The following is a 10983-nucleotide window of genomic DNA, read 5'->3' as shown; positions in this document are numbered from 1 at the left end:
CTAAAAAATGCTATAAATGAGCTGCAAAATAAAATGGAGGCGACCACAGCTCGGATTGAAGAGACAGAGGAGAGAATAGGTAAATTAGAAGATAAAATTATGGAAAAAGAGGAAGCTGGGAAAAAGAGAGATTAAAAAATCCAGGAGTATGAGGGGAGAATTAGAGAACTAAGTGACACAATTAAATGTAATGACATATACATAATTGGGATTCCAGAGGAGGAAGAGAGAGGGAAAGGTACTGAAGGTGTACTTGAAGAAATCATGGCTGAGAACTTCCCTGATCTGAGGAAGGAAAAAGGCATTGAAATCCAAGAGGCACAGAGAACTCCCTTCAGACGTAACTTGAATCCACCTTCTGCAGGACATATCATAGTCAAACTGGCAAAATACAAGGATAAAGAGAAAATTCTGAAAGCAGCTGGGGATAAACATGCTCTAACATATAAAGGGAGACCGATAAGACTAGTGATGGATTTATCCATCTGAAACTTGGCAGGCCAGAAAGGAATGGCAGGAGATCTTCAATGTGATGAACAGAAAAAAATATGCAACCAAGAATCCTTTATCCAGCAAGTCTGTCATTTAGAAAAGAAAGAGAGATAAAGGTCTTCCAAAACAAACAAAAACTACAGGAATTCGTCAAATCAGCCCTACAAGAGATCCTAAGGGGATCCTGTGAGACAAGGTACCAGAGACATCACTATAAGCATGAAACCTACAGACATCACAATGACTCTAAACCCATATCTTTCTATAATAACACTCAATGTAAATGGACTAAATGCTCCAACCAAAAGACATAGGGTATCAGAATGGATAAAAAAAACAAGACCCATCTATTTGCTGTCTACAAAAGACTCATTTTAGACCTGAGGACACCTTCAGATTGAAAGTGAGGGGATGGAGAACTATCTATCATGCTACTGGAAGTCAAAAGAAAGCTGGAGTAGCCATATTTATATCAGACAAACTAGACTTTAAATTAAAGGCTGTAAAAAGAGATGAAGAAGGGCATTATACAATAAGTACAGGGTCTATCCATCAGGAAGAGCTAACAGTTATAAATGTCTATGTGCCAAATACAGGAGCCCCCAAATATATAAAACAACTAATCACAAACATAAGCAACCTTATTGATAAGAATGTGGTAATTGCAGGGGACTTTAATACTCCACTTACATTAATGGATAGATCATTTAGACACAGGATCAATAAAGAAACAAGGGCCCTGATTGATACATTGGATCAGATGGACTTGACAGATATATTTAGAACTCTGCATCCCAAAGCAACAGAATATACTTTCTTCTCGAGTGCACATGGAACATTCTCCAAAATAGATCACATACTGGGTCACAAAACACCCCTTCATAAGTACAAAAGTACTGAGATCATACCATGCACACTTTCAGACCACAATGCTATGAAGCTTGAAATCAACCACAGGAAAAAGTCTGGAAAATTTCCAAAAGCATGGAGGTTAAAGAACACCCTACTAAAGAATGAATGGGTCAACCAGGCAATTAGAGAAGAAATTAAGAAATATATGGAAACAAATGAACATGAGAATGCAACAATCTAAATGCTTTGGGATGCAGTGAAGGCAGTCCTGAGAGGAAAATACATTGCAATCCAGGCCTATCTCAAGAAACAAGAAAAATCCCAAATACAAAATCTAACAGCTCACCTAAAGGAAATAGAAGCAGAACAGCAAAGACACCCAAACCCAGAAGATGAAGAGAAATAATAAAGATCAGAGCAGAAATAAACAATATAGAATCTAAAAAAACTGTAGAGCAGATCAATGAAACCAAGAGCTGGTTTTTTAAGAAAATAAACAAAATTGATAAACCTCTAGCCAGGCTTCTCAAAAAGAAAAGGGAGATGACCCAAATAGATAAAATCATGAATGAAAATGGAATTATTGCAACCAATCCCTCAGAAATACAAGCAATTATCAGGGAATACTATGAAATATTAAATGCCAACAAACTGTACAACCTGAAGAAATAGACAAATTCCTAAACACCCACACACTCCAAAAACTCAAACAGGAAGAAATAGAAAGCTTGAACAGACCCATAACCAGCAAAGAAATTGAACCAGTTATCAAAAATCTCCCAACAAATAAGTGTCCAGGACCAGATGGCTTCCCAGGGGAGTTCTACCAGACACTTAAAGCAGAGATAATACCTATCCTTCTCAAGCTATTTCAAAAAATAGAAAGGGAAGGAAAACTTCCAGACTCATTCTATAAAGCCAGCATTACTTTCATTCCTAAACCAGACAAAGACCCAGCAAAAAAAAAAGAGAACTACAGGCCAATATCCCTGATGAATATGGATGCAAAAATGCTCAATAAGATACTAACAAATCTAATTCAGCAGCATATAAAAAGAATTATTCACCATGATCAAGTGGAATTCATTCCTGGGCTGCAGGGCTGGTTCAGTATTCACAAATCAATCAATCTGATACATCACATTAATAAAAGAAAAGATAAGAACCATATGATCCTGTCAAAAGCATTTGACAAAATTCAGCACACTTTCTTAATAAAAACCCTCAAGAAAGTCAGGATAGAAGGAACATACTTAAACATCATAAAAGCCATTTATGAAAAGCCCACAGCTAACACCATCCTCAATGGGGAAAAACTGAGAGCTTTCCCCCTGAGATCAGGAAAACGACAGTGATCTTCACTCTCACCTCTCTTGTTTAACATAGTGTTGGAAGTTCTAGCATCAGCAATCAGACAACAAAAGGAAATCAAAGGCATCAAAATTGGCAAAGATGAAGTCAAGCTTTCACTGTTTGCAGATGACATGATACTATACATGGAAAACCCAATGGACTCCACCAAAAGTCTGCTGGAATTGATAAATGAATTCAGCAAAGTTGCAGGATACAAAATCAATGTACAGAAATCAGTTTCATTCTTATACACTAATAATGAAGCAATGGAAAGACAAATAAAGAAACTGATCCCATTCACAATTGCACCAAGAAGCATAAAATACCTAGGAATAAACCTAACCAAAGATGTAAAAGATCTGTATGCTGAAAACTATAGAAAGCTTATGAAGGAAATTGAAGAAAATATAAAGAAATGGAAAAACATTCCGTGCTCATGGGTTGGAAGAATAAATATTGTTAAAATGTAAATACTACCCAAAGCTATCTACACATTCAATGCAATCCCAATCAAAATTGCACCAGCATTCTTCTCGAAGCTAGAACACCTAATCCTAAAATTTGTATGGATCCACAAAAGACCCGAATAGCCAAAGTAATTTTGAAGAAGACCAAAGCAGGAAGCATCACAATCCTAGACTTTAGCCTCTACTACAAAGCTGTCATCATCAAGACAGCATGGTATTGGCACAAAAACAGACACATAGACCAATGGAATAGAATAGAAACCCCAGAACTAGACCCACAAAAGTATGGCCAACTAATCTTTGACAAAGCAGGAAAGAACATCCAATGGAAAAAAGAGTCTCTTTAACAAATGGTGATGGGAGAACTGGACAGCAACATGCAGAAGGACGAAGCTAGACTACTTTCTCACACCATTCACAAAAATAAACTCAAAATGGATAAAGGACCTGAATGTGAGACAGGAAACCATCAAAACCCTAGAGGAGAAAGTAGGAAGAGACCTCTCTGACCTCAGCTGCAGCAATTTCTTACTTGACACATCCCCAAGGGCAAGGGAATTAAAAGCAAAAATGAATTATTGGGACCTCATGAAGATAAAAAGCTTCTGCACTGCAAAGGAAACAATCAACAAAACTAAAAGGCAACCAATGGTATGGGAAAAGATATTTGCAAATGACATATCAGAAAAAAGGCTAGTATCCAAAATCTATAGAGCTCACCAAACTCTACACCTGAAAAACAAATAATCCAGTGAAGAAATGGGCAGAAAACATGATTAGACACTTCTCTAAAGAAGACATCCAGATGGCCAACAGGCACATGAAAAGATGCTCAACATTGCTCCTCATCAGGGAAATAGAAATCAAAACCACACTCAGATATCACCTCACGCCAGTCAGAGTGGCTAAAAGGAACAAATCAGGAGACTATAGATGTTGGAGAGCATGTGGAGAAACGGGAACCCTCTTGCACTGTTGGTGGGAATGCAAACTGGTGCAGCCACTCTGGAAAACAGTGTGGAGGTTCTTCAAAAAATTAAAAATAGACCTACCCTATGACCCAGCAGTAGCACTGCTAGGAATTTACCCAAGGGATACAGGAGTGCTGATTCATAGGGGCACTTGTACCCCAATGTTTATAGCAGCACTCTCAACAATAGCCAAATTATGGAAAGAGCCTAAATGTCCATCAACTGACGAATGGATAAAGAAATTGTGGTTTATATACACAATGGAATACTACTTGGCAATGAGACAGAATGAAATATGGCCCTTTGTAGCAACGTGGATGGAACTGGAGAGTGTTATGTTAAGTGAAATAAGTCATACAAAGAAAGACAGATACCATATGTTTTCACTCATATGTGGATCCTGAGAAACTTAACAGAAACCCATGGGGGAGGGGAAGGAAAAAAAAAGAGGTTAGAGTGGGAGAGAGCCAAAGCATAAGAGACTCTTAAAAACTGAGAATAAACTGAGGGTTGATGGTGGTGGGAGGGAGGGAAAAGTGGTTGATGGGCATTGAGGATGGCACCTGTTGGGATGAGCACTGGGTGTTGTATGGAAACCAATTTGACAATAAATTTCATGTTAAAAAAATTTAAAATAAAAGATGCAGTAACTTACTGGAATATCTTGACCTGATAGTGTAGTATCTCAATATTAAACAGTTTCAACACATTAGGAACATATTCTTACCTATGGTGGAGAGGAACTCAATATTAAATTTTACTCTAATTATGAAAGCATGAATCTCACTTTTTCCCAAATTAATTTGTAGGCTTTATTAGTTTATTCAGCAAATATGTATTGAAGCCCTACAAGTTTCAGAGACTGGGATAGAATAGCAAGCAAATGGAGACATCACTGTGAAGGAAGAACCAGGCAGCATGAGGTCTAATAAACATACAAACAATAGCATAATAATGATTGCTAAATTTCTTGATCTTTATAAGTGCAAGAAATGCCTGAGGTAAGGTTATATATACTAAGAGCCTTAAAATTTAGTGCTTAGTCTAAGAGACCAGGTGATACTTTCCCCTTTGTTATTTTATATTATTTACATCCAGGATTAATTTTCTTATTGCATTTATATATGAAAAAAGGTAGAGCTAGGGTGAATATAAGTTAACCTATTACTTACAAGGAGTAGGTGACTCAAGGTAACAAAATACACACCAGAGGGAAAAAATTGCATGTCGAAAAATACATACTTGCAAGCACACACACATAGTCATATGTCAGTCAAGTGTTTATTGATGGAGGCATACATATAGGCAAATACATATAGGCAAATATAATAATATATATCACATATATATTTTTAAATTTATGACACTTCCTCCTATGTATTCTTATGTATAATATATTGGTATACTTCTTAATATGCTCTAAATTTATAAAATCAGACTATTCTTTTACTTGTAACTGACTACTTATTTATGCAGATGTCATAATGTTGTATGTATATTAGTAAAAATTCAGAAACAATGCAAATGTCTACCAGATGTGAAATATTTAAATCAATGTGTTGTGGTATCAGATTAGTAACTAATTTAATAAGATTTAACAATTAAAATTGTATCTTTAAAATTATGTAATAAAGAAATACGCAGTATTTTATACCATATTTACCATATGAACTACATTTTATTTATGGAGATTGAGACAGAATGTTATGAATAAAACCATATGAAACTACATTTTATTTATGGAGATTGAGACAGAATGTTATGAATAAAATGGTTACTCAAAATTAGAAAAATTTAAAAAATGCATATTTATGGGAAAACTGATTTTTCTTCTAATCGTTGCCATGCTATTTTCTTTTTATTTATGTATGTATTTTATTTATTACTTTTTAAATGTTTATTTAGTTTTGAGAGAAAAAGAGAGACAGTGTGTGTATGTGTGAGCAGGAGAAGGGGCAGATGGAGAGAGGGAGACACAGAATCCAAAGTAGGCTCCAGGTTCTGAACTGTCAGCAAAGAACCCGACGCAGGGATTAAACCCATGAACTGCAAGATCATGACCTGAGACTACGTTGGATGCTTAACCAACTGAGCCACTCAGGCGCCCTGCCATGCTATTTTCTAGTAGCTCTAGAGTATATATATTTATTTTATAATCAGAAAACGTATTAAATGATAGAAACGTGTATATATAATTAACATACAAAACATTTATGGAGTGATAATTGTGTTTCTAGAATCATATTAAACATTGACTTGGTAAGGTCTGATTCTAAAAAGTTACATAAATAGGCCACTTCAATATATGTTGAAAGTACTACATTAAGTCAAATATGAAAAGACAATTGGGTACCTAATCTTGATTGGAATTCGAATGACATGCATTTAAGGAAGTGAAATTTGAACGCAATTTGCAGAAGAATAGGGGTTTTCTAGGCATGAACTTTCTAAGTAAATAACTTGCATCAGGTAAATAACACAAATTATATAACACATGAAAGCATACAAGAGTGATCTGGGGTTATGATGGATAGGAAGTCCATAAAATTATTGTTCAAGCACAAACAGCAGTAAGAGCAGAATGGGATCTGCCAGTCTAACAATTAATCTCTCTCTATAATAAGACAATAAGTTTGAACTTTTTCCTATAGGTTACAGAGTGCCATTTAAGTTTGTTCCATAAGGAATGACACAGAAGGAACTATTTTTATTTTGCAAAGATGACTAAGGGGGCAAAAATTAATGTAAAGAGGAAGAGATTCAAAAAGGGAGAGTGAGTTGGAAGCTATTGTGGTTTGTCTAAACGAGGAGATGATCATAGTCAAAACCAGTACAACAGAAATGGAACAGAGATAGCATACACTTGCAGCCATAGTAAACTAAAGGTATGGGTAAGGAGGTCAATTAAACATAAGGATATATTGATTAGTTTTGAGGTTCATGACAGTATGTTTGTTAGAAAAGAAGTGTGGAAAATTTGAAGAGGCAGTGGTAAAAGATGCATTTACCTTTAATTCATCAATCTATGAAAATATTTATTAAGCATTATCAAATAAGAAATGAATCCACATCTATGTAAGGAAAGACTTAATTCAGAGGGATGATTGCAGTAGAGAGAATATTCTGACCAAGAGTAAAGGGGCTTTTATTTTATAGGGAGGAGTGAACAGCCAGGGAGAAGCAAAAGTACTGAATGGCAAGATAGGGTAGAGAGGAAGCGAGTCTTTTCTCTTAGGTAGCCTATTCCAGGAAAGGCTATCAAGGAGGAGTTGTGTGCTGCTGAAGGTGGGTCAAATTTCACAAGCTTTGGGAAGAGAGCAACTTTAGCAAAGTTTTGTTGAGGGGCATTTTGTTCTGATTGATCAGTGAGCACAAGAGATTCAGCTAATTTTTATGAGCGAGAGATGGGAATTTGGAGGGCTGGCATAGAGAAGCAAAAGGGAAGGGCATCATTAAGTTTTATCTAAATCTTGTGGTGAAGAATGGTTGTTCCCAGTAAGCTGTTTCCAGAACACAGAAAGGTGAGGGGCTTTCTCTAACTGTAGCTCTCTTCCAGAATCACAGGATTCCGATAAAGTTCAAAAATGTCAGGAGCTACAAAGATATAGACCCAAGTGTCAAAATAAAGAAAGCAAAGCTACCATTGGAAACAATCAGGCTACCAGAGAAGAGAGATGTGTTAGTAACTCACATAATTAAATAAATGTTTTAACAGAGGTATAGAAAAGGTAAAATGTGAGTGTGTAAAAGGTTATGCATAGTTTTCAACTGCAATGTTTAAGAATTTTAAAGAGTTGATAACAGAGTGACGCCACTAAAACTGTGTAGCTCAGGGGGCACCTAGGTGGCTCAGTTGGTTGAAGGTCTGACTCCTGATTTCAGTTCAGATCATGATCTCACAGTTTGTGAGTTCAAGCCCTGCACTGGGCTCTGTGCTGATAGTGTGGAGCCTGCTTGGGATTCCCTGTCTCTCTCTCTGCACCTCCCACACTCATACTCTCTCTCTTTCAAAAATAAATAAACATTTAAAAAATGTGTAGCTCAGGCTTCCAGGAGACACAAGTGTAGAAGCGAGGGCTGAACCTCAAGCAAGTTGGGCTTCTGAAACTGGCAGGCAAATATGGGGGTGGCACATAGCAAAGAAAACCCCAACACTAGACTGGCGAATCACCAAAGCATCTGGCTGGCCCACATCATCGTGGTGGGACTACTGCACATGGCTCTATTCAGCATTTCTGTTGTCCTGATCCTGACCCTGACCAACATCATCCACTACTTGGCTATGTAGGTCTTCTTGTATATGGTGAAAGGGACACCCTTGGAGACCCTTGACGAAGGAATGGCTCTGCTACTGACACACTGGGAAGAGATGGACTATGGATTCCAAATTACCTTTTCCCGCAATTCTTCAGCATCTCTTCAATTGTACTCTGCCTCCTGGCCAGCTTCTAAACCAAGTTGATGCTGCTCACTTCCTCGTCAATATGCCTCATTGCTCAGCCTACTGCTACTTACATTGTCCCAACTTCATAGGGTCTGTCCCTTTGGCATCAACAAATACTGAGGGATGGGGCTGGGGTTGAAGCTGAAATAAGATGCTGTAACATCCTTGCCTTCTCCGTGCTGCCTTCTATATGTTGAAAGCCTGAGAACTATACAACCTTTTCCAAACTCCCTGGAAGACAGTATGTTGCAAAGTGGGGCTCCCTAGGCCCAGCCCTGGTAGGAGCAGTGTTCTTTGAATCAGGAAATGCAGATGGGATAAGGGACAAAACACTCTCCTCCATAGCAGGTAACCATATTTGGGCAGCATGTTTAGTGACATCTTTTTTCCAGATCTTCCCCCCACCCCACCACCCCCCTCCTTCTCTGTCTTGCTTTGTATTTTCTTTATGATAAAGATATTTTTTTTCTGAAAAAAATGTGTAGCTCTGAGACAGGCAAATAGAAAGAACCTTCTAGGCAATGGATGCAGCATGTGCTCAGGAGATGGACAGGGCTAACTTCAGTATACTAAGATGATAAGGTGCTTATCAAGAGAACTGGGAGACATAGTTAAGAGAAATAAGCAGAGGCCAGATCAGAAGGTCTTGACAAATTATTCCTACAGGCTATACAGAACCATTGAGTGTGTCCATTCCGCTCAAATTCCCTCAGCTGAGCCACTTTGCCACTTGTAAACTTAGCTGGAATTTTTGCTTCTCCTCTCGTTTTGCCCCATCGTCTGAGAAATGGAGGGACTTTTTTGCTGTTCAATATATAATAACTGAAATGTAACTTGGTAAAACACGTTTGCAGGAGGGCTGGGTAACATTAGCTAACTATGATATTTTTACCTTGATTTCACTTGACCCTAGATTTCTGGAGGAATATTTTAGTGTTTCAAGTAAATTTCCATAAATGGAGGAATAAGGTTATAGCCACTAGAGTAAGCTCATAATTTGTCCTTTTATATTCTTCATAGATAGGTGAGGTCACTTCACTTCTAAGGAGGAAAACTGGTCAGGTTTCAAGAAACTAAATTAGTCTGAATGCTAGTAAAAAATCTCATGCCAAAATAAAAAAAATGTGTGTGTCTCTAGGTTTTGCCCATAGGTAAGATAACATTTCATCAATATTTGACTATGACTTTTGGGCATTTTATCTCACCAACAAAGATTTAAGATCGCCTTCCTTGCCAATTCTTCTCACCCACCCTATAACTATTTCTTTCCTACCATTTGTTCAAACACCTTTCCAATTGCTCTCTCCTAACCCCTTTACCCCATTTCAGTTTTTCCATGCTATAACATTCCATGTTGGAAGAGCTTATTTTCCTTTTAAGTAATGCTGTTTATGAGCTATAACAATGGTTCTTAAGCTTTAATGGAAGAATCTGTTAGAGAACTAACTTAAATGCAAATTGTTATACTTATCAACAAAGATTCTGAATCAATAAGTTAGTAGTCTTAGGCCACAGGCTAAAGAATGTCTGTGGTTAATAGTCATTGCAGATAACTGGAATACAGTGACTTCCACAGCATATTTAGAAAATCATTGTATGATGAGCCAGAAATTGGTTGAAAATTAGCCTAATTAGCTCTAGATATTTTATTACCAAAATCTGAGTTTGAGAACTTAGCAGGTAATAGAGTTTCATATTGCTTATATTTTATTTTATTTTTAAAATTTTTTTAACGTTTATTTATTTTTGAGACAGAGGGAGACAGAGCATGAATGGGGGAGGGTCAGAGAGAGGGAGACACAGAATCTGAAACAGGCTCCAGGCTCTGAGCTGTCAGCACAGAGCCCGATGCGGGGCTCGAACTCATGAACTGCGAGATCATGACCTGAGCCGAAGTCGGCCGCTTAACCGACTGAGCCACCCAGGCGCCCCATTTATATTTTAAATATATATATAGTTTGCACATGGTATCTATGTAGGGTGTTATGTTTTAGGGAAAAATTTGACTAATCTTATTTTTCTGCTAAATACCGTCATAATGTTATCAGATCATTATTATCTCTAAGGTGGGATTGCTACTGTTGTGATCATTCCTTTTTTAAGGAACATTGAGTAAATCATTTCTTGGGTAAACCCAAGAAATTGACAGTGAAGCATTAAATGGCCCATATGGAATAAAAGAGAACCCTACATGGGACACTTCCATTGTAGAAATGACATTGAATATTTCATGTTTAACAATTTGGTAACACATCTATTTTTCAGAGCCAATAATGATAAACTTAAGACTTAACATAGTAGTAAGTTGTGTATTTTTCTTATTTGTTTATCTACATTTTTTTACCACCAGGAGTAACCACAGCAACTATCACTGTGTAAGTGTTCTATAAATATTTGCAAATGA

General features: G+C 37.1%; 1 pseudogene; it reads left to right on the top strand.

The window, feature by feature from the left end:
• The first annotated feature begins 8255 nt into the window (after positions 1 to 8255).
• On the top strand, positions 8256 to 8699 carry LOC125934197 (ORM1-like protein 2; annotated as a pseudogene).
• The last annotated feature ends 2284 nt before the right edge of the window (positions 8700 to 10983 follow it).

This window comes from Panthera uncia (assembly GCF_023721935.1).
Source record: "Panthera uncia isolate 11264 chromosome A1 unlocalized genomic scaffold, Puncia_PCG_1.0 HiC_scaffold_16, whole genome shotgun sequence".
Classification (NCBI taxonomy): Eukaryota; Metazoa; Chordata; class Mammalia; order Carnivora; family Felidae; genus Panthera; species Panthera uncia.
Note: the sequence above shows the minus strand (reverse complement) of the source record. Positions and strands in the feature narration are given on the sequence as shown.